General features: G+C 33.9%; 1 protein-coding gene and 1 non-coding gene across 3 annotated transcripts in view; both read right to left on the bottom strand.

The window, feature by feature from the left end:
* The window catches only part of PACRG (parkin coregulated), a 583,000-nt gene that overhangs the window by 522,787 nt on the left and 33,979 nt on the right, over positions 1 to 26,234 (bottom strand). The gene's annotated exons all lie outside the window — the stretch shown is intronic.
* Positions 15,035 to 15,150, bottom strand: LOC140530496 (U5 spliceosomal RNA). Its single transcript, XR_011975934.1, has one exon. It is a non-coding gene; the product is annotated as a U5 spliceosomal RNA (small nuclear RNA).

The raw sequence follows: 26,234 nt of genomic DNA, 5'->3' as shown, positions 1-26,234 counted from the left end.
TAAAAATGAAAATTAGAGGCTAGACTTATTAACTTGCCATTTGAGGAGGGGGCTCCAAACAAACATCTCCTTCTTTCCAAACTGGCTGTGCTATTTTGGGACTCCTCTAACTTTTCCACCATGCCCAAAGAAGCCTATCATTGGGGAAAATCTCATCATTCTACAAGATTAGCATACCTCATTGCTACCTTCTGTCCCTGTGACTGGACGGTCTCCCTATTAATATACCAAAAATACCAAAACCTCCATTTAAGGAAGGGATTAAGGACAGATATCTCATTTATCACCTGGAAATACTGCATTAGAACTTCTCTGACTTTTCTGAAATCTAGAGGAAGTCCTGCAATATCACATGGAGATCCCATCTGGAGGAATTTTAGGAAAACATGGCCCAAATTTACACAGGATAAGAAGGCATGGATGAGTTACAATTGACCCCACTGGAGGACTTAACCACATCAGTGAGACCAAAAATCCATTCAAGTATCCTACCACAGAGTTGTTCTGAGGATTAAATGAGATAACACATACAGGGATGTGGAAACTTTGAAAAGCTACTTAAATGATACACAAATTAGTATAATTGAAGTTCTAAATTTATTCAATTTCAAAATAGCTAAATAGAATGTCATACTTTAACCTCATCTATATCACTGTGAGCTGTAGACTTCACTTTTCTAAGATCTATGATTCTATCACTTTGAGTACTTGCTTCGCTAATATATACCCAAAACCATCTACAACTTAGTAGGCGGTCTTAGAAAGTTACTGTGAGTGAAAAAAGCATCACAATATTGTAACCTGGCTATGGATTCTATCAAACTTGCCTAGATTCTTCCTTGTACAACTGGCAAACTGGCAAAGTGATGAGCACAGGACTAGATCCATGTTATAAGTTTCTGTAGCTTGGTAGGACCTGGCAGAGCTTGGGCTCTGCTGGCATAGCCTATAAGTGTGGAGGGTCACATTTAAGTCACAATGAGACCTCAGAGAAGAATTTTAAGAGCGATTTCATTTTAGATTTGTTGAAATAAATTATATTTGTTGTAAAAGTAATGTTTGTGACAGAAGTGAATTAAAATACATCATTTTACTAAGTAATTTTTTTTAGGCAAATGCATATTCTTTCACCTTTCAAGGTTTAACATTTATAATACTTCTTAGTTGTTCAGTAAGAAGAAAATGTGATAAACCACACTGGATGAGGTAGATAGATTCTGTGAACTTGAAATAAAATTCAAAGAAACTTTCTTTAAAGTATGCTCTGTATGGTGTCTAACACAATGTTAAGACTTACCCATACTTGATAAATGTGTTATAAAGTTGATTATAATGATGCTCTTCAAAGTTCTATCACTCTGAAAATTATTCTGAGTTATTAAAGATTACCACACTTGCCTCTCCAATGGGCAAAGCAGAGGAAAAATGTGACTTCAGTCTTTTTAGAATTCCAACAAATCACCAGTGCCTGACCATAACACAAGTCTCAGTACATATTATAGGATCAAATAGTTACTTCTATTACAAATGACCTTTCTTTTTATTCTTCTTTTGGGGTTTGCAAAATATAACGTCTTCTTACTATAATCACACTGAACTAACATTCAATTAGATGAAAGTGGTCCTAAGAAAAGGACAAAATCCCCATATGTATCCCTAACTTGTATGACAGTTGATACAGTTTCTATTTTCCTTTTTCTGTCTTGGACTGTCAATCATTTCAAATATTTCATAATGTAACAACAACACAACAATCCAAGGATTTCTAGAATTCTAGGATAGGTAGCTAGTATCAATAATTTATGAACTTGTAAGAGAGAAAGAAAGAGAGAGAGACAGAGTATTTGAACTTGATGTAAAACTAATAGCAATACACTGAGGGGTGTGTTGAATAAAAATGGGTATTGTAGTTAATCATATCACAGAAGGAAGTCAGATGGTTCTAACAAAGAAAGGAAATATGTGGAAGGCCTCATGCTAGTTAGTTACAAGCTTCTAGATAAATTAGTGCTTCAGAATCATATTTTAAAGAAAAACACAGTAGGATACAATCAATCAAATAGAGGGTATTAATCTAGGAAATTTGCTGACACAAGGAAACATAAAACGCTTGTTATTAAAGAGCTCCAATATTTTGTAGCTTCTCAAACAGGTAATAAAACTACAAGTACAGAGTACATCACCAGCCCTAATAAAAGTGGTAGTTCTTTTCAGTCTGGCAGGACCAGAAATAAAATACAGATGAGCTACCCATAAATGACTAGCCTAATATCAATCACTTCCTCTCTATCATGCAAAATCTAAGGGCAGTTCTCATATGTATTTTTCTTCCCAATATGCATTATTTCTCAAACAGAAATGCTAGATACAACCTATTCAATTTCCAAAAAGATATGCCTTTGCTTTTAAAGTGTTTGTTGTGATTTCTCTTTATCAAATAGAAAGGAATTACTTCTAATAGTAAAAACATAAAACAGAGGAAAACATTGCACATAAAAAGTCATTTTCATTTTTTATTTAAAAAATATTGATTTCTTTTTTTATATCACCTGCCATATTGATTCTAGAAGTCAACTTTCATTTTTTAAAAATTTAAGAGTAAAGAAGAATAGTCCTTCAGAAATACTTTATAATTTTCATTTATGAATTCTTTTAGAAAATAGGCAGATCAGTATAGGAGGATGTAAAACTATAATATAACTTTGTATAGACAGAAACTTTAGGATAATGAATAATCCAATATGTGAAAATCCATATCTGGGGAAAGATGTCTCAAGGTGTTTTTCCTAATAGAAATCAATCTGTCCACTGGGAGAAGACATAGGAGAAATATCTCCTTTCTATGAAGATTATCAAATCTACAAATACATGCAACCACAATTATCTATATGAAATATGGAGGAAAAATAAGTATGCATATACAATTATACTGTAGCTATTTATTATTTACATTATATGCATATATAAAATATTATATAATAATAATAGGACAAGGATAGCGACTGTACCTATGATTTTATTGATACAGGAAACTCCAAAGTGAGGAAACTTCCTCAACAAAGCAGATTGGCATCTTCTCTGCAGTGTATAATCTTAGGGAGGGAGATGCCTAGAATACTCAGATTCCAGTAATTTGTCCATGTCCAAATAGTTGGTACATATCAGAGACAGAATCTGAACCTAGGTTGAACCTTGGTCTTCCTGGTGCCAAAGCCAGCTCTCTATCCACTATATAGTAAAGGATGATGATGATGATGATGATGATGGGAATGGGGGGTGATGAGCACACATTCTTATAATTTTACAAATTCTAAAATGCTTTTCTAATAACTACTCTGCTAGGTAGATAGTATATCTCATTTGTCAGATGAGGTAACTGTGACTCAGAATGACTAAACCTCCACAGGGTCAGTTCTTTAGTAGGTGGCATATGGAGCACTTGAACCCAGGTCCCTCTGAATTTAAGTCTAGTGTTCTTTCCGTTACACTATGATACCTCTCACCAAGGTACTCAAATACTAAGGTGGGTTGCCATGGCCAGAGAACTTACTAAGGGGGTGATAAGCCTCAACTGATTCTTGGGAAACAGACTACTCTACCCCCCAAGAAACCTCATCTCTAAGTTTCTTCTGAAATCCTTTCAGTGTGGGAGAATACAAACTAAGCAATGTTAATCAAATGAAGATTCTAATGGGGAGAATTCATTTCTTTGGAAGAGCAGGTGTGAGATTTTAGAAAAGTGAGAGTGACAGTTTGTTAACGTAGATAAGCTTGTGATCACTAGAGCTGTTAATGCTTGATTCCTCCTCAAGGCAAATTACCCTGAATAATTATAGCTAGCATTTATATAGCACCTATTATGCACTAAAAACTGTGTTAAGTGCTTTACAATTAGTAGTTCATTTGATCCTCACAATAATCCTGAGAGGTAGGTGCTATTATTATCTTATTTTATAGCTGAGGAAATTGAGGCAAACAGAGGTTAAGTAACTTTCCAGAGGTAACAAGTATCTGAAGTAAACTTGAACTCAGGTCTTTCTCACTCCAGGCCCGATGTTCTATCTATGGTGCCATCTAGCTGCCTATATGTTAGAATATATGGTCTTTGAGGATAAGAAGTATTTGATTTTTTTTTTGATCTTTGGATAGAACGCAGTACAATTCCTTGCCCATTGTAATCACTTAATAAATATTGTTGTTGGTTTTTTTTTTTTTAAATTAAGCCAAAACAAGCTAGAGTATATTTGGAAAGCTGAACTGGATTTTTTTTAATGATCCTAAATTTCTGCTAAAGCTCCTCTCTTAAACCAAATTTCTCCTACTAATGCCTTATGGTCTCAACTCACAGCATATGATCAGCTCAGAAGACCCAAAATTGAAGCTAACCCGAAGGGCAATGGAAAGTTGTAAAGTAAATCTAAGCATTCTGAGGCATGCTGTCAAAGATAATTTGCCCATGAGAAAAACAGGATAATTGCTATTATTGAGGCAATGTTACAGGAAAAGGAGATGGCAGTCAAGTAACGAGAATAAGAGAGAATAAGATATCTTGAGAGCTAAGTTGGTACCCTGAGATTCAATCAATTCAATTCAATTCATTAAAGTACCAGGATATTTAAGCAAATGAATAAAACACTCTCAGTACACAGATTGAAACTTCTATGAAGATTCTCTTGAAGGACACAGGCGAGAACCTCCCAGGATAGGAAACTGATAAGGTGCGATTAGGAAGAACAAGCATACCCCACCACATTAATGAGATTATAGATCCTCCAAAGATAGATTTTCTTCCCTAACATACAATCAATGCCCAAATTTCCTCCATTATACCTCTACTGCTACTGAATTTTACCTCTTTTATGCATTTTGTACTCATCCTCCCTCATTCCCACTGGAACTATCCTTTTTTAAAGTCCTCTTCTTCCAAATGTTGAGCAATGCTCTACCACCCAATGCTGTTATGGATCCACATCATCATTCCTTGGAAAATAAACAGATTTTTCCTCCTCAGAGAGCCAAGTTCCCTCTTTTTCAGGAAAAGTACATCTGTTATTTGGATCCAAGTGTTCAGTACTCCTTATATTGCCCTTTAGGACTCTCTTCTGTTTCTTTATATTCATCTTCTCTGAGGCTGCATTTTGATCACAGGTAGCAATTAATTAGCCAATGCAGAAAAAAAGAATCTATTCCATCTAGGGTACTGAAAAATTCTCCCTCTTCTTCATAATTTTTGAGGAATAAGCATCTCTTTAGTCTTTTGTGATTTTTCCTGGCACCTCCAATGATGTTCCCTTAGGGAACTGTGCCCAAATGGGCTCTGTATGGTCCAAGAAATTGTATGGTCTTTTGAAATGTATATAAATGTCTATTTCCTGACATTTTATGAAGGTTGTTCTAGATATGAAACCATCACATTTCATACCACAATATAGCTGATAATCATATTCCTGAAGCAAAATCTAGCAAAATGTAAATTTAAAAGAAATGGTGAAAGAAATTAATGTTCACAATATGTCATTAAAATAATAAAATATGGTCCTATAGGAAAACAATGTCAAAGATTTGGATATTTCCTTCACAGAGCTGTTCTTCATTGTACTAAAAAAGTAATTTGACAAGCAAATAAATTGCATATAGCTGTAAAATGTAAAGAAATCATTTTCTGTGCATTTTATGAAAGAGTTCATATTAATAATTCAAAATATAATTAGATGAAATAATTACAATCAGCATATTGCCTACTTAACAAGCAAGAGCTAGTTCATACTTCAGTTCCAGAGCACTTAGTATACTAAAATAGAAAGCACTTAACCTCTTTTACTTCATTTTAGTTTATGATATGGCAAGACTATTACAAATAATAAAGGAATATCCTCCTTTCCTTTCAAAAGAACAATCATACAGTTACAGTACTAACCAGGAAAAACTTAGTAGTCCAGGGACAAGATGGAAGTTCTCATGCAAAATTTATTAAAATCTATGTTTAAGCTAACACTATCACCTATTTAAACAAAATCTGCTGCTGAGTATTTTGTCAATGGTTGCTCAATCTTCTGGGCATTTCTTTGAAGGAGACAAAATAATCATATTGAAGAAGATGAATGCATGGAGAGTTAAAGTTATTTTTCCACAGTGACTGTTCAGTTCCTATACAGTACTCTTTCATTACTGACCTGGAACCACATATGGTCAGCAATGATTTGGTTTTACATTCTGACTAAATGCAGAGATCAATAGGACATTTGCTCTTTCAGTTGGAAGGAAACCAAAATTGGTTTGGACTAAAGCAAGTGACACAAGTCAAACAGACCTATTTAACAAACAGTGTTGAATCACAATTTTTCTTATGAACAACTTTTTTTAAAGAAGGATTGAAAAAGCTTACATGAATTAAAGTAAGATTTCTCCATAATAGGTTACTAAAGGTAAATTAATTTTGTTTATAGCACAATCTTTGCTTGTGCTTTGAAGAACAATAAACACACCCACAAAAATGTCCCATGATGCCTCTGTCAGGGAAAAATAGTGGGATGGATGGAACATCAGTTTGATATGATATCACAATTCTTGTTATCTTTTCATTAATATTAATTTCCTTCAATTTCCTTAAAAATAAAGATTTTGGTATTTATGGGTAGGTAAGATAGAACTCCAATTAGGAAAGACTACATAGATAGATTGAATGTGGCTTCTGGATAACTACCTGATATTAGGAAGGGAAATTTTAGCAATTCATAAAATGAATAATCCACCATTTACATTCACTTCATTTTGCACACAAGAATAATAAAACTTTCTAACAATGAAGTTGTTCAATGAAGAATATTCAATGTGTAATAACCGTTCATAAACATCATTAAAGTGAAAACAGTTTGGGCACCCATTTTATCATTTACATCAGAAACAGTTGCTAAAAGCCAACCTCATAGATCACAGACTGATTTAATGTAATTTCACTCTGTGCATTTCATATCAACAGAAATTTACTGATCGCCTACTACTCAGTAAAATACTTCATATGACACAAGGTTATGCAGGAAATGGCCCTGGTAGCCTAAAATCTACTGGAACATAAAATAGTACTTGATTTGATTTATCCTAAAACTATCATTTTCAAGCTTCAAGTGATACTCCCTAGCCACATTTGGTATTCTAGGATTTGGTAAGTCTTTAAGTTTATATTCGTTTTAGCCACTTCTTTCATTTTATAGACTTTGATCATACTCAGCCTTCATCTGTCCAGCCTGAAGAATCCTAAACTTTAGTTTCATCTCATGGAACAGCTTCTTAAACACCATGATTCAAGAAGTATTTAACAACATTGTTTCTTTTCCAAATACATTTTAATCAAAGAGTATTAGAGCTAGAAGGGAATACAGGGGTGATAAAACGGAGGAAAGGGGATTAGGTCATTCTTTGAAGACACATGTAAAAGGAAAGAAAGAATGGGTAGAGAGAAGTGGAAACAGGATCCAGTAAGGACAAATATGCATATCTTTGAAAACAGATAGGAAAAAGCCACTAAGTATCTTTGTATATTGGAAAAGAGACAATAGAGCATGTAGCCCCAGAGAAGAAGGCAATTAACCATGATAGAAGGGAATAAAACCAATCTTCTGCTCCTATAAAAATTTTATCAAGGAGGAAAGAAAGATGGTGGGGGAGAAAAAGGAGGGAACAAACATTTGTTAAGTACTTACTACATAATGGCAAATATAACAACCCTGGGAGGTAGGCACTATTATTATCCCTATTTTATAGTAAGGAAACTCAACAGACAGAGAGATTTGCTGAGGGATATACAGCCAGGAAGAAGCTGAGGATGAATTTGAACTCAGGTTTCCCTGACTCAAGGTTCAGTGTTCTATCTGGTGTGCCACCTAACTGTCTCTAGTAAGTTTATTAATTATCTAGCTGTCTCATGTAAAAGGTTTCCTTTTCATGACAATAGATGGTTTATACAGCCATAGACTATGACTGGGAGAACAACTGTCTTGAAAAGATGTCTTCATATCAACGAACAGTTATGGATCATTAAAAACACTGAACAATTTCCTATCTGCAATCCCCCTTTCTCTCATTTTTTGGCCCAACTCATTGTCCAGTTTTAGTGCCTGTTCCAAATGGACTGAACGCCTAAATGTTATTGGATGACCTGAGCCACAGACATTTTCCATCCCCCTTTTTATGTATAAAGATTGTTAGATCAATCACTTTAATAATCACACTTTGACTGAAGAGGACATAGAGTGCTATGGGGCATACTCCCTTACAGTGGTGAACACATTTGGCAAGTATTATCTTCATGTTTTAGACTTCAGCTGAAGTTAATAATCAGACATTGAATAGTTATCTGCAGTGACATTTATCAAAAGAATTGTGTTTGAACTTAACATCAAAATGCCAGATACATGGTTCTTTGTTAAAAGATTGTTTAAGGTTATGTTTACTTGGTCAAATCCTTTTTTTTTAAATTAACAAACAATATCTGACTACAATACACAATAATATGCAATGTATACTTTAGAAAAATGAAAACAAATTAATATGAGAGGCATGAGTACGTAAAATGAACATTAGGTTCATGGAAATCACTAACTTCACTGTCTAATTTACAATCTACTTCTAATTTACAATCAGTGACAGAAATGTAAGCATCCACCAACAATACACAGAGCACATTTTACATTTCATTTGAATAGCTCATACTAAAAAAAAATGTATCGCTATTGAAAATAAGTACAAATTTCAGTTGATTAGTTCATACAAAAATGAATTACTACTGGGAAAATGGGTACAAATTTTGAGGGATATGATTGACATAGTCCTTCTGCTATTTTCTTCACAGTGGGCATTCAACTTACACAATCAGTGGAGAATTTGTTTGTGGGCATTGGAAATGAAACTGTCCCCACTTCCATAGGAACTTCAAAATAATGCAAAGATATTCTCTGTGGCTTTTTTCATCATTTGTCTTCAAAGATATTCATATCTGACCTCACTTGACCCTGCTTCTACCTTGTGCACTGCTAAAATTCTTTCTTTGCCCTTTCTTTCCCATCTCAAAAGAGTGATCTAAACCTACTTCCTCAATTGCATCAATACCATTCTCTCTATAATCCCCTCCTCTCTTGACTTTTGCCCCCAATAATCTTGAAGGTATTCAATGAATAATACCTTTTTTGATCCCCATTTTCACTGACCTTTCAGCAATATGTGATGCTACTGACATTCAGGAAACTCTCTCTTCACCTGTGTTGGTTCTTCTGCTTCTCAGTTGACACTGGGCATCTTCTTTGATTTCTCCCACCAGTCAAATATAAAAGGTCCCCAAAGTTCTGAACCTCTACTCCTCTCCCCTGAGGATCTCAAGAAAAACTCCTATGCCCTTATCTATGTTGTCCATTTAAACAAATATTTGTTTTTAGTTTTCAACATCCACTTCCATAACATTTTGAGTTTTCAATTTTCTCCCTTCTCCCTTTCTCCCGTATCCCTTCCCCAAAACGGCATGCAATCTGATACAGGCTCTACATATACATTCATATTAAACATATTTTCACATTAGTAATGTTGTAAATCAGTATTAGAACCAATGGGAGGAACCATAAGAAAGAAGAAACAAAACAAAACAACAACAAAAAGAGAGCAAATAGTATGCTTTGATCTGCATTCAGACTTCATAGTTCTTTCTCTGGATGTGGACAGAATTTTCTATCGTGGATCTTTTAGAGTTGTCTTACATCCTTGCATTGCTGAGAAGAGCCAAGTCCATGAAAGTTAGTCATGGCACAATGTGGCTGTTACTGTGTACAATATTCTCCTGGTTCTCCTTACTTCACTCACCATCAGTCCATATAAATATGTCCAGGTTTTTCTGAAGTTTGCCTGCTCATCATTTCTTATAGCACAATAGTATTCCATTACATTCATTTAGCACAACTTGTTCAGCCATTGCCCAATTGATGGGCATTTCCTCAATTTCTAATTTTTGACCACCACAAAAAGAGCTGTTATAAATATTTTTGTACATGTAAATCCTTTTCCCATTTTTATGATCTCTTGGGGAAACAGACTTAGAAGTGGTATTGCTGCATCAAAAGGTATGCACAGTTTTATAGCCCTTAGGATATGGTTCCAAATTGCTCTCCAGAATGATTGGATCAGTTCACAACTCCACCAACAATGTATTAGTCTTCCCATTTTTTCACATCTTTTTCAACATATATCATTTTCCTGTTTTGTCACATTAGCAAATCTGATAGGTGTGAGGTAGTATATAAGAATTGAATAAATTTGCATTTCTCTAATCAATAGTGATTTACAGCATTTTTTCATATGACTATAGACAGCTTTAATGGCTTCCTCTGAAAATTGCCTATTTATATTCTTTGATCACTTACCAATCGGGGAATGACTTGTATTCCTATAAATTTGACTCAGTTCTCCATATATTTTAGAAATGAGGCCTGCTTGTAAAAATTGTTTCCCAGCTTTCTGCTTCCCTTCTAATCTTGGTTGCATTGGCTTTGTTTGTGAAAGAAATTTCAATTTAATGTAATCAAAATCATCCATTTTGCATTTCATAATGTTCTTATCTCTTTTTTGGTTATAAATTCTTCCCTTCTCCATAGATCTGACAAGGTAAACTACTCCTTGCTCTCCTAGTTTGCTTATACTATCAGTCTTTATATCTAAATCATGTCCCTATTTTGACTTTATTGTGATATAGCATGTAAGATGCTAATTTTTGCCTATCCCTAATTTTTGCCATATTATTTTCCAGTTTTTCCAGCAGTTTTTGTTAAATAATGAGTTCTTATCCCAGAAGATTGAACCTTTGTATTTATCAAAAGTAGATGACTATAGTCATTGACTATTGTGTTTTATGTACCTACCCAATTCCTCTGATCCACCACTCTATTTCTTAGCCAGTACCAAGTAGTTTTGATGATTGCTGCTTTATAATTTAAGATTTGGTATGGTGAGGCCACCTTCCCTTGAATTTCTTTTCATTAGTTCCTTTGACATTCTGGACCTTTTGTTCTTCCAGATGAATTTTATTATTTTTTCCTAGTTCTACAAAACACTTTTGGTAGTTTAATAGGTATGGCACTGAATAAGTAAATCAATTTAGGTAGAATTGTCATTTTTATTATATTAAATCAGTGTACCCATAAGCAACTGATATTTTTTACAATTATTTAGATGACTTTATTTGTATGAAAACTGTTTTGTAGTGGTTTTCATATAATTTCTGGGTTTGTTTTGGCAAGTAGACTTCTAAATGTCTATAGTAGCTTTAAATGGAATTTCTCATTCTATCTTTTGCTGTTGGGCTTTGCTAGTAATATATCAAAATGCCAATGATTTATGTGGGTTATGTTGCCCATTTGATAGGCACAATTACTGCTTTGTAATATCACTTGTGGTTGCTTCCACACACCGCCCCCCCCACAAAAGTATGACTTTACCTTTACTTAATAGGTCGTTAAGTAATTGCTGACCAAGTATTATGTCATTTACTCCTCTGCGTCACCCAAAGAGCTTTGTGCATATAGCAAACACTCAATAAACATTAAACTATTGCAACAGCCTGCTGGGTGATCTCTCTGCCTAACGTCTTTCTTGACTTGACTGACACTTCAATCTATTCTCCACTCAGCTGTCAAAATGACATTCCTAAAATGCAGGTCTTACTCCATCAACCTCCTATTCAATCAACTCCAGTGACTTTCTCTTGTATACAGGATCAAATATAAAAATCTTTTTTTGGCTTTAAGGCTTTTTATAACCTGGTCCCTTCCTAACTTTCCAGTGTTCCTACACCTGACTTACTTTCATATACTCTATGATCCAGTAAAACTGGGTCTCTTTGCTGTTCCTCATACACAATGCTCCATCTCTAGATGTTGAGTGATTTCACTGACTGTCCCTACCAACATCCCTTGAAAGTTGTTCTTCCTCATATCCACCTCCTAGTTTTCCTGGTTTCCTGATCCTCCTTACTCTTAGTGACTTGCCTCTGAGACTAACCCCAATTTATCCCTTATATATATCTTGTTGATGCATAATCGTTTGAATGCTTTTTCCCTTAACAGATTGACCTCCTTGCGAATAGGATCTGTTTGTTGAATTCCTTTGTTTCCTCAGAGTGTAGTGTCTGGCACATAGTAGGAAGTTAATAATGCTAATTGACTGACTTAGGAACAAAATCATGAAATTTTGTTGAGGATAACAATGGCTCAAATAAATATTAAGAAAAGTTGGTTTATAAATATAATGTATTTTATAATATATTTATATATATGTATGATTGATATATATATAAATATAATAATTATATATATATAAAAATAAATATAAAGAACAGAGGAAAGGTTTCCCTAATTTACCTTTTTGTGGAGGCTGATTGTTTTATCAAAGTATTATGGATATGAATGAATATAGAGTACAGAAGTAGAATCTAGGAAAGAAACAATATATTTAGATGAGAATTTTAAGTGCTAGAACAGGGAGGAAAGTACAAAAAACAAGAAATAAAGGGTAAATATTTGGTAAAAGTTTTATCAACTTGCATTTCGCAATCTTAATTCCCTCAATCAATCAATACTTATTGAGCACTTACTATTATGTGTCAAGCATTGTGCTAAGTGATAAATATATACTAATGTATATAATGTATATATAATACACTATACTTATATATAATATAATATGCATACATATTATATGTAACATGATGTTTATATATAAATGTTTTTCTATAATATGTAAATGTTTATAACTTATTTAACATATAAGACATGTTTATATTTCTATAGAAACAAATATTAGCAGGTATATATACATGTTTGTGTGTGTTTATGTATGTATATATGTGTATTTGTGTGCATACATACATGTATATACACAAACACACGTATATCATTTGGCACACTACCTGGCACATTGGGAGTGATATCTGTAGATCTATGTCTATGCATATAAGATATATCTATGGAAATAGATATGTAGATATAGATGTTGCTGAACTATGGGAAATAATTTTAAGGAAACCTATAGCTCACATTCTCTGATCCCAACTTTCTAGTCTGTCTCAAGTCATCAGAGAATGGAAGTCTAAAGTGGGTCAAGCTTGAGAGTGACCCATTCTGGCACAGATCTGACTTAAGAGTTCTCCTAATCTCCATAGAACCACAGTAAAAAAAGAACCAGGAAGGCCAAGTCTAGATTTTCTGGGTATACTTTGATCCAAATCCCCATGAATTTCTCAAACTTAAATTAATTTTCTGAAATTCTCTGTACTAGAAATAGCCTGAGACTACCACCAATCTAAGAATTTTCTAACACATACATGTTGTTGTTCAGTCATTCAGTTGTTCTGAACTCTTCATGACCCCATGGACCAAACCACGCCAATGCTGTCCATCAGGTTTTCTTGGCACAGATACTGGAGTGGTTTGCCATATACATACATTGATATAAATTAAAGTTTTACGAATGTCATCTATTTCTATATTAAAGTTATTTCTTGACATGCCCCTCCATTCCACCTAATGCACCCACCAAGTAAACCTAGAAAAATAGTTTAGAAAAACAAACCAACAGCAATGACCTCTGACAGCATATGCGACATTATCTACCATCTATCTCCATTAACTGGAGGAGGCAGATTTCCTCTAGTTCTCACCCTTAAAATGCCCACACTTTAGACTACTCTCCCTTAGAGCTATTGTTTTATATCTTTTCTTTCCTTCTCCGCTATATATTCTGAGAAAGCTGTCTGCACTAGATGTGTATAACTGTACTTCCCCCCTTTCTTCTAAGTCCTATAAAATCTGACTTCCTACATCATCTTTCAAATGAACCTTCTTCCTCCAAAATTTCTAATAATCTAATTACCAAACCATTTCCTCAATTTTCATCCTACTTGACCTCTCTTGCAATATCTGACATTATTGATCACCCACTTCTCCTTGATACTACCCCACTCTAGGACTTCATGAAAGTGATCTTTTCCTGATTTTCCTGGTATGTCTCTGACCACTCCTCTCATTTTTCTAGTTCTTTTTCCATGTCACTCTCACTAATCATGGATATCTCCCCAAAACTATGACCTATGCCTTCTGTTTTCCCTTCATACTTTATTACTTGATGAGGCCATTAGCTCTCATAGGTGCATTTATCATCTCTAAGCTCAATTCCAAGTATTCAGTCCTTATCTTTCTCCTAAACTACATATGGTTAGTTACATATCTCCAGCATCATTATAGACATCTCAAATTCTAGACCTACGGCATCTCAAATCTTACATGTCCCAAACAGTTTACAATCTTTCCCTCTAAACCTACTCTTCCCTTTCTTCTGAGGTTACCTCCAATTTATCTTGTATATATTTTATATGTACACAGTTGTTTGTATATTGTCTCCCCTGTTAGAAGGTGAGCTCCTTAAATACAGAGACCATGTTTTCATCTTTCTTTGCATTCATAATTCTTAGCACAATGCTTTATATAGAGGAAGTACTTATTAAAATATTTATTGACTGATGCACCCTCCTTTTGAACTTTTCTATTAATGTTTACAGCATTACCATAGTTTCAGTCTCCAGTGTTCAAAAACCTTATTTCCTCTTTGACTTCTCATGCTCATTCATGTATTATGTAATCATCATAATAATAAGTTGCTGCTGTTCATCCTCCATTTTCAAAGAGGACCAATGAAATTATAGGGTGATATCTTGACTCATAGGTGAATTGGATTTAAGTGAGGCAGAGTTGCACAAAGAGGAACCAGAAAAGCAATATAAAAATGACTAAAATAATGTAGATGAAAAGAACACTAAAATGATGCCAATCTTGGTTCTGGAGAAGAAAAAGCATTTATTAAAACACATACTATATGCCAAGAAGTGCACTGAGTGCTGGGTATACAAAAAAGTAAAAATATTCCCTGCTCTCAAGGAACTCATTCCAAAGCAGGAGGCAACCCATAAATAACTAGGTACATACAGACATATGGAGAGTAGAAATAGGTAATCTTAACAACGTCTCAAAAAATTGGGCAAAAACTCTTTGTTGTTCCTCTCCACAGAAATCTTTACTACAAGATGAAAGATTTATTCAATCTGAAGAAAAACCAGGACAAGGACTCAATATAAATGAGCAAATATTTCACAGAGAGAAATTACAAATAATAGTCAACTTCATAACAATTGCTCCAAATCCCCTATAATAATACAAATGCAAACGAAAACAACTCTTAATTTTCTCTTTTCACCTGGAAAATTGACAAAGACAATAAAAAGTGAAAACAGCTAATTCTGTAGGGGCTACATAAAGACAGGCCTATTGGTAGAGCAATAAATTGATACAGCTAGGTGGTATAGTGAAAAGAAAATTGACTCTGGACTCAGAAGACCTAGGTTTAAATCTTGCCATTAATACCTGCTATTTGACCTCTCTAGATCTAGGTTTCTTCATCTGTGAAATGAGTCGCTTAAATTTAGAAAGTATCTGAAGTTTCTTTCATCTCCAAATCTAAGATCTTTCATATATCCAAATAAATATTATCCCTCAAAGCAGTCATCTTGGGAAGCAATTTACTTGTTTCAATAATATTGCTCATATGTTTTGAATACTTTTTTTTCAAAGATTTCACATATAGTAAGAAAAAAATAATTTTACAGTTATAGTTAGTTTCTTTAATCCAAAATTCTAACAGTGAGATCACATATTCATAGAAGTATACTTTGCACTTAAATATATATATTATATATACATATATATAATATATATATATATCCATTTTTTGGACAAGATATTATGCTAAAATTTAAATCCATGCTCAAAGGATGAAGACTTACTACCATTGAGGATATTCAAGAGAAAGCTGAATTCATTCAATTGTAAGGAAGGATTTCAAAGCATAAATTTGTGCATTTTATTTTATTTGAGGTAAAAATCTGTTACAGCAAATACCATTATGAATAAGTAGATGATTTAACCAATTTCCTTCTGTTCAGATACCTGATCCAAAGCAGTAGAGTTCCAATACCTAATAACAAAGGAGATGCCCTCTATAAACCTTTTCCCTTCCTGCCAGTTAATCTTCAAAACAAAGAACACCTGCATACTGTTTGCAAGACACTTCTCTCACTCACTAAACTCTATATGAAATGTAACAAGTGGGATGGGAAGTATAAGATACCAAAGAAGTCTACCAGAATAATTTCCCATCATTACTAAATTATATGCCCATATATAAAAGTCTATGAACATATATGTATATGCATACAAGATTTTAAAAGGAGAAAGGAGATAAGGGTGAAAAATATATGTTATACCTCTTTTTTTTCTACTGTGTATTTTATAAGTGATTTCGTGTGTGTGTATGTATGTATGTGTGTGTGTGTGTGTGTGTGTGTGTGTGTGTGTGTGTGCATAAGGGAAAGAGGAGAGAGGGAGAGGGTTTTATGTTTTATCTCTAGTCCTCAAAGATTAGAAATGTGACTTTCACAATGATTACAATGAAAATCTGCTACAATAAGTGTGAATTTGAGTAGGTTTGTTGTAATTGGATTTGATGTGCATGTATTAAAATTGAAAGATTAAAAAAATAACTCTAGACCTCTTTGCTCAAATCAAAGAGAACTGAAAGTTAATATGAAAATTAACTTGCATAGCTAAGAATAGATTTAAAAGCTGCAGTTCAAAAATGTCTGGTGAATATATATGATATAATATGCAATATATAATATATATGTAACAGAAAATTATAATGGGAAAGGCACTATAATTTCCACATTTTTCATTATAATTTCCTGTTACATGATTTGGTGTAGTACATTTTCACATAAGTTACTAAGAGGGCAATACAGTCAGTAGGGTAATTTAACCTATATTTCTATAATGAAAAGTATGACTGAAGACAAATTTGTGGATTAATGCACAATGGCAATACAAAAAAACTAATTGTTGAAGCTACTAGGGAGAGGGCATGTAGTGCTGAAACCCTACTGTCATCAGTAATGGGTTAAAGAGGGAAGAACATATGTATCTAGAAGGGTATAAAATTCTTCTACATTTGAAAGAAATGAGGACAAAGGAACAGGGTGGGACAAGAGGATAAGAGAGGGATAGTTAGAGGAGTGGGTAAGTTAAGAAATAGGGAGTTAAGAAGGAGCAGGCAGAAGTAAAGCAGAGGAGTGAGGAAGGATAGGAATAGGATGAGAAGAATAGTGAGGAAAAATAGGAAGGAGGAAAATGAACAAGTAATTATAGCTTAGAATGTAAATGGAATGAATTTGCCTATAAAATGGAAACTCATAGCAGCTAAAAAAAATTAGAATTCAACAATATGTTGCTTTCAGGAAATGCTATAAAAATGAGAGATACACACAAACATAAAAGTCAGGAGCAGAATTTGTTAAGTAAAAAAGCAGTGGTAGTAATCATGATCTCAGACAAAGCTAAAGTTAAAACAGATTTAATCAAAAGAGAAAAATAGGGAAACTATGCTATGAGTCAGCCATTTATTTTATATCGTTAATGTTTAACTCACTACCTGGAATATATTTTAATAAATATTTCTTGACTTGATTTCACTTTAAATGACAAAATGACAAACCTACCCAGATACTCATAGGATTTATGTCATAGGTAGCTAGGTGAATAGAGAGCTGGACAAGGATTCAGAGAACAACCTGAGTGCAAAACTGGACCCTGGGCAAATCACTTAATCTTTCTGCCTGAATTCTGGTCTTCACAAAATCAAAACTATAGTACCTACATGCAGAGCTGTTGTGAAGATAAAATGAAAAATGTTGTATAAATGCTAATTACTATTATAATTGTTATTATATAACTACAATCACATAGCAAAAATTTAAAAACAAAAGAAGATCTAAACATCTGGAGAGCTTATTGATTGTTCATAACTGGCTTTTTTCAGGGTAGTAAAATTAACAATACTACACAAATTATTCTACAGATTGTGTCCCACCAAACTATCAAAGGGATATTTTTGTAGAAAAAAGTTACAGAATTTGTTTAGAGAAATAAAAGGCCAAGAATATCAAGGGACACAAAACAGTAAGAAGTGGGGCTTGACACATCTGGACCTCAAACTGTACTAGAAAGCAATAATTATCAAAACTATCTGATACTGGATTAAAAAAAGAAAAGCAATCAATGTAATAAGTAAGATAAGCAAGATACAGAAACAAATGCACACAGGGTTCGTTGGTTAAATAAATCCAACAACACAAATTAGAATTTGACAGGAACCAGTGGAAAAAACTGAAAAACATTTTATACTTTATATCATTTAGAAGAAATTACAAATATATAATGGACCCAAATGTAAAAAGTTTTGTTATTGAAAAAAAGAACTTGGATCAGCAGGGGGTTAGTTATATGGTTTTCTTCACATTTATGTACAAGAAAAAATTCTTTACTAGACAAAAGATAGAAGGTATCATAAAAGACAAAACATAGTCAATTCATCAATAATTATAAATGCCAGCTATGTGTCAGACATGATGCTAGGCACTTGGGATACAAATGCTACAAAAAGAAACATTCTCTGACCTCAAAGAGCTTACATTCTGCTGAGGGAGACATGTATGTATATAACGTAAATACAAAGTAATTTTATTGGGGAGGCATTACAAACTGGGGGATCATGAAAAGTCTTATGTAAGAGGTAGTATTTAAGCCAAGTTTTGAAGAAAACGATGATTTTTAAGAACAGGGAAGTCAGAAGAAAGGAAGTTCTAGACATGCTTGGATCAGCTTTCACAAAAGAATGAAGACAACAGATGTAGCAAATGAAGTGAATAAATAAAAATTACAGGGCAGAGTCATTCTGAGCCGAGCAAATTAAGTTTGAAAGAACTGAGTTCAGTGAAGAAAGAGCAGCACTTTTGTGTAGTTTATGCCAACTGGTAGGCATATAGAATAAATGCAGTGATATAAAATAAACATATGTAATCTGAGCCGCAAAGCCCATTGGTATGGAACTATCTCCTCAATGGTAGAGATCAATGCCTTGATCTTGAGTGAGTGGAGGTCAGAGTTGCAAGAGTGGGAGAGAAGAAAGAACCAGAGTTTTCCATCTCTGAGTTTCTGGCCTCATGAATCAAGAGAAAAGACACAGGGGATTCCCACCTCTCTTCAGAAGCATAAAGGGAGAAAGGCACTAACATAAGGAATTTCGATTGTATCCTTATTCTCCACATGCTTCACTAGAGACCAGTGAATTTTTTCCCTTCAAGTCAGATCCTCAACATATTCTCTCTCTCTCTCTCTCTCTCTCTCTCTCTCTCTCTCTCTCTCTCTCTCTCTCTCTCTCTCTCTCTCTCTCTCTCTCCCCCTCACACACACACACACACGCACACACAGAACTTATTCATTATATATTGTTTTATATAGTTTCTCATATGTATGCTTTCTCCAGTTTCTCTTTTGTCCAGCACCTAGGACAAAAAGATTCTGTTGCTATATGTATGTTACTGTGGTATCTGGTGGAGAGGGGTCAAGCCTTGGACAAAGAGCCTGGGGTTCCACTTCCTCCATTATGAAATAGTGACCAGGAGTTTAGCTAGAACTTTAAAAGTTATTGCCCTTAGACCAACAATATCCAAGGGAGCAGATAAGATATAAATCTAGTCTGTAGCCCCTTCTCCCTTCAGTCTCAACCTCCAGCTTTCTCCCTCTGATAAGAAATAGTTTCCCTGGGAGAAAGGTGGGGGAAGGAGAATCTGGAGATATCTCTTTATACCTCCCCCTGCCACATCTAGAGACAGACCATAAACATAGAATAAATGTTTCCCATTTTAACTAGCTTTTTTGTTCCTGCCCCTAGATTCACTTGCATGCCAATCAGTGATTATCACGGGAACTAAATGACGCCTATTGTCCCCAACCCACACATAGCTCTTATGGTTTTCTTGAAAAGAGTCCTGGAAATATTTTAGGAAATGTAGAACAAATAACGGATTTGACATGCATTAAAATACATTTTCTATCTCAAATGACATTTGTTATCTGGGTTCAGGGACTTCCAAATGACACTAGCACAACAGTAAAAAAAAAAATGGAATTATTTTTAGTCTAGGGTTTCTGTTGATTTCTTTCCTGGCTACCTGGTTCTATGTGCTAACTCTCTATGCCCTACAAAGGTTTGTCCTTTTCCAGCAGAAGAACCACCCTGAGAGATGGTAGCAGAGCCTAAGACTGCCCTGAAGGGGCAAGCCAATAACCTCACTAGACTATAGAGGTGAGAAAATGTCAGTGTTCTAGCTCTGCCCATGCATATCCCTAGGTTTCTGCTTTCCGTGTGTGAGCTCTAGTTACACAAATTCCTTCTGTGTACCCTGCCTAAAGTTTTTTTGGCCAAGCATGTTTTCTACATACGCCCTTTCTAGGTATGTTCCCTTGCCCTTCTTGTTTTCTTTGTGTGAGCCCTCCATGTGAGTTCCCTGTATGCATTCCCTTCATATTTTAACTGAGGTCATGTATAAGCTCTGTGAGTGTACACTCTCCAGTGGGTAGTATGGTAACCTGTGGAAGATTATATCTGGTGTTCATGAGGGAAGGGAAAAATCTTCTCTTGTCACTTAATTTGTAGTTTGTAATTTGATTGATTAAACATGTTTTACTTTGAACTAATGTGTTTTCTGGCTCTGTAACAATAAACATGATTTTGTCTAGCTATGATTCATAATAATATTGACCTATAAAATTTCTTTAACCTACTATATAGCTTTCTAGAAACCTCAACATAAAAGGGGTTCTCAATGCTAGAAATTATTTCAAAATTTTGACCCACAGAGCTCCAAATCTCTAGTTTTGCACTAACACATAAATATATAAATTCCTACATAATTACTTCCAAGCAATAACTCAAAAAATGTTAGTATGGATCATCATGATTAAGTTTTTAAAAAAAGAATAAACTTTCACCCTTCAGGCAGATGTCCATGCAAGATAACATTTATTAAGAGGGGCATGCAACCTATAAATAAATGGGTCCATGACTTATCTCCATTAATGCTACAGATTCAGAGCAAAAGGACAATTCCCCTTAAATAGGGTTTTGGGGAGTACAGAACAAAATAAGAAAATGATATGGAATCAATCTTAATCTTTCCATAAGAAAACACAATCTTACATTAACATAATCTAAGTTGTATTACCCATATGCCCATTTAGTAGTACTTTGAAAACAGAAAATGCTTGCACCATTCTGCAGGATTTTATTATTGCTTTGGAATAGTTTATTATTGTTCTCTCTTTTACAATTAAGTGAGACATATGATATCTCCATACTGGTCCACAGCATTTCATGGCTATGGGCCAATATAAGGAAACCTAAAATGATCAGATAGATATTTGACAGAACTTATATTACAGAGATGGAAGCAGTGCAGTAGATAGAGGGCCACTGGGAATCAGGAAAACACAATTTCAAGATCTACCTCTCATTCTTACTATCTATGTAGCCTCAAGTTACAGTACTCTGCTCTTAATAGTCCAGGCAATTTTCTGCTACTATAAATTAAAGATAAGTTGCTTATCAGCTAAAATAATTTCCATATCAGGGATACCTTCACACTGACAAAAATCAAATCTAGATGAAAAAACCTAAGCAAAACAAAAACCCAAACCATTCAAAAAAACAAAAAAAAAGGATTCTTACTTTACAAACTATGCTACATTCATTTAAGTCACTGATCTGTTTGCACAAATATTTCCTGGGAGCAAGAGCTTAGGAATGGTCAAGAGAACAAATCTCAGATTTACTGGAACATAAACACAAATGAATACAAATGGGTCACTGGCTCACAATATTTAGAGCTGGGAAGGGCCTTCGAGTTAAACTAGTTCAATATGCCAACTCTACTGCAGCCCAGAGAAGTTCAGTGATTTATCCAAGGTCACACAAACAGTAGTTGGGATTTGAAAATAGTTTCTTTGATGTCAATGAAACACTAAATTATTTAACGGTGAGTAGTATTAATTTAGATAAAGTCAATTTATGGGAAAGTTTAAAGGAACATATCTATTATATAAATTGAAGTGTATCTATATTCTGACAGTATCATCTGCCTCGAAGTAAAAAAAAAAAATTAAAAAACAAAATACAAAAAAAACCCCAAGTACTATTTAAACCATAGACATCACAACTGTATCAATCACATATGACTAATTTAAATATGGATTAAACTATAAAATACTAATTTTTAAAGAAAAAAAAGAGAAAGCCTATACCCAAACATTATTAAGCTGTACTATATTTTAAAAAAAGTAATATTCAAAAAGGGTTATGACTTTCTCATATGAAATAGTCCTTGACTTTCATAATTCTTAAGCACTTTCTTTTATCATTTTGCTGATGTATGTTCTATTTTAAAATCAGAAGGATAATGGATGTGCTTCTTAAACTGTAAATTGGGTTTTATATCAGAGACCTGTCAGCACCACGATGGGGTGACCTGACAGTGGTCTTGCATTTGCAGTGCTCCTTCATGTCTGCTTCTCAAGGTGATAGGGTCAGTCTTAAAGAAAGTGCAGAAGATTGCTTGATCCCTCAGGAAACATCTTAGAGCCATAATAACATTTACTGCAAGCTATAATCATTTTATGTTCTCCTTAACAGCTTAAAAGCAGAGCTATACTTTGCTGTCACATGTATTTGTATTAATCAAGGGCATTTAAGGTTTGAATAGATATTGTAAATTACATAAGCTACATTCTTTCAATGCGTATGTTACGAGTCCTAAAATTTAGAAAAGTTAAGAACTTGCTATTATCACTAATTATTCCTATTAAAAAAGGACCAAATTTCAGCTTTGTGACTATGATAAGGCTTCCTAAGAGTCACTTTAAAAAGAAAGGAGGCCCAATCGGTTGTAAAAACACAAATAAAATGATCAAAACAGAGGGTAAATGAGTATAAATACTTGAAGTCAAAACATAAATAGAGGACACTCTGAGGTAAAACAAAAAAAGTAATTATAATCAAAGTAACTAAGTTTTCTAAAAGCCACAAATTTAAAGGCAAGGTTAAATTTCTTAGGACAAAAGGAAAAATGACTTTGTTTACTACATTGTATACTCTGTGTTATATATGTAAACGGATTTGAAATCTAACCTCTTTAGCATACCTTAGAATACTAAGGATAACCCTTTCACATGGTACGTAAATAATATTAGTGAGGTACATGATGTCAAAGACTGTAGATAATTTGGAGCATTGTGGGGACAAAACTATGGTTTTCAAAAAGTCATTTTAAGACATCCTGTTTTCTTACTATTAATTTCATCACAAGTAAAATGAAAAATTAGGGGAATTGCTCAAATTAATCAAAAGTTTTCCCCAAAACTCCTAAACTGGGTAATTTTTATGCCTAATCTTTTATAGTTAATTTGGTAAAACATGTTAAAACACATGGTATTAAGATAATTCACAAATATCTATACAAAAACTAAGGTGATCATTTCAATTTTCAGAGAGGCCTACAATCAGTCTATACTGCTTTTAAACACAGAATATGATTACATATACTCTTTTTGGGGAAAAATAAATGAGAATGAATTTATATTTAAAAAATCAACCCTTAAGTTAAATGAATGAATAAAATATCATTTAATAACGACTTACCACATGTCAAGCACTGTGCTAAGATGAGAAAATAAAAAGAAACGGTGGTAATGGGAGAGCCAGAGAATCCAGAAATTGTGGGATAGGGAAAGAAGCTTCCCTTTAGGCGTAAATAATATAGAAAGCAGATAATTTCAATCAAAAGAATATTAGAAAAATGGATTCCTCCCCAGAAATACCTTAATGTACCTCCATACATTCATGGAAAATAATCTATTATTGTTATTAATATAAGTATTATTGTCTGTAATTATCTTTCTTTTTATACAAAGCAAAATTGGGTTAGTGGAAAGAGCACTGGATAGATTCAAGTTCTGACTTCATGGCTTACCAGCTATGTGAATTTGTACAAAGCACTGAATCACTGCAAGCCTCAGTTTCTTCAGCTATAAAATGAGGATTCTAATACAAAGGAGACCCTATAGTGTACTGCAGTGGTAACAAACTCAAATAGAAATAGATCCCTGTAGCCCACGCAATGACTTAGAAAATCAGAAATTAACATTATCAATGTTGTATTGCATTTTTATTTACTGTGTTAAACACTTCCGGATTATGTTTTAATCTGGTTCTGGCTGCACTAAGAGAAGGCAGAGAGTTTGACACCTCTAAATGAAGTGGATAATGAATTAGCCCCAGTAAGAATACAAGTAAGACTTGTACTCAAGTCCTTTTCTCTGAAATAAGTCATTTTGGTAGTGTGACACTAGGCACATCTCTTAAACCTAAGGAGACTTAGACAACTCTCTTAAGACTCCAAGTTACTGGAAGATTGCTGATCCACACTGATAGAGTGTTTCCTCTCTGGAAGTTTCCTACAACAAAGAAATAACAAATCTGTACAAAAATGCAACTGCATAATTTACCTTACAGAGTGGTTGTGAATATCAAGCCTTATGAAGTACTCTATTACTGAGAATCACTACTAAGTATTACTAACATGTCATATCTTTTGATTTTTACAGTCAGCAGCAAGTTCTGCAAGTGTCATGGCACCACAGCCTAATGGAGGCTTCATTCATTGACCCTTCACATTCACCTGTAGTTTGGTTTTATAGATGTTGCTGCTATAACAATTAGGAGTGCTGCCTACCTCCTCTACGTAATCTGTCTGATAAAAACATTTTTAAATTGTTGTATTATATGATAGGTTCAAAATGAAAATGCGACCTGAATATTAAAAGTCCTATTTTACAAAATTTAGAAGAGAATAAGATCAGATACCTTTCACAGCTATGGCTAGGGGCTTACTATTCTTAACCAAGCAAACGGACAAGGAAGACTACAAAATATAAAATACAAAATGCTTTGATTGCATGAAATTGAAAGTTTTTATATGAACTAAACAAATTCAGATAGAATACGGCAAACCCTCCAAGGGGAAAAGTCTTTGAATCAAGTATATCTGATAAAGAAATATTTCTTTTTGCTCAAATTCATATTTCCAGCACTTGCCACAGCTTCTAGAACTTAGGAAGTGTTAGATAAATGCTGTTAATTTAAAGATCTTATATCCAAGATTTTTAGGGAAGTGACACAAATAAGTAAGAATGATAAATAGCTTTCATTAAAGAGCCATTCCAAAATGAATAAGGGATTAAAGGACATAGACAGTTTTCAAAAAAAATTACTGTGAACTATTAACACTAATATGAAAGACTGCTTCCAATCACCAACAAAAATGCAAATCAAAACAACTTTGAGATCACATGTCACACCTGGCAAATTGGCAAAGATAACGGTAGATAAAAGTTGTTATAATTGAAGGGGCTGCAGAAAACACACACGTTAATATATTTTTGGGATAAATAAAGTAATTCTGGAAAGTAATTCAGAGTTACGCTAAGAGAATGTCTACTCTCTCTCTTTCTCTGTGTGTGTGTGTGTGTATATATATATACACACATATTTATTTATTCATTTATTTATTTGCCCTTTGACCTCACTAGCAGGCATATACTCCAAGGTGGCATGTCAGAAACAGAAATAAGGGTCCCACATAGACCAAGATATTCATGTCAGCATATTTTTGTAGTGTTAAAAGAACTGGGAACTAAATAGACATTCACTGATTGGAAAATTCCTAGCAAACTGGAGTAATGAATAAAATGGTATATTACTGTGCCAAAAAGAATGATGACCATGAAGAATTCAGAGAAGCATAACTATATTTATATAAACTGAGGCAGAGTAAATGACTAAAACAATGGAAATGAAAAGAACATACACAAAAATAAATTGATTGTGTAACTAATTTCTGATCTTGGTACTACAGAAGAGCTGAGAAAATGCATCTCCCTCCTTTCTTTGCTAAAGTGAGGGACTATGTGGTTAGAATATTGCATATGCAGCCGGATTAGGTCAATATTTTTGGCTAGTTGTGTTCCATTGCTTTTCCTTTCATTTTGTTATCTGTTAAAATGGGATGGTTTCCTGGGTAGGTTAGGTGAATGAAGTATTTCTTCAGTCAAAACAAAAATCCAAACAAACATTTATTAAGCACCTATTTATTATGTGCCAAGCACAGTGCTAAGTGCTGAGGATACAAAGAAAATTAAACAATA

The sequence above is a fragment of the Notamacropus eugenii genome, chromosome 2 (genome assembly GCF_028372415.1).
Source record: "Notamacropus eugenii isolate mMacEug1 chromosome 2, mMacEug1.pri_v2, whole genome shotgun sequence".
Lineage (NCBI taxonomy): Eukaryota > Metazoa > Chordata > Mammalia > Diprotodontia > Macropodidae > Notamacropus > Notamacropus eugenii.
The sequence above is the reverse complement of the archived record's forward strand: the minus strand, read 5'-3'. Positions and strand labels throughout refer to the sequence as shown.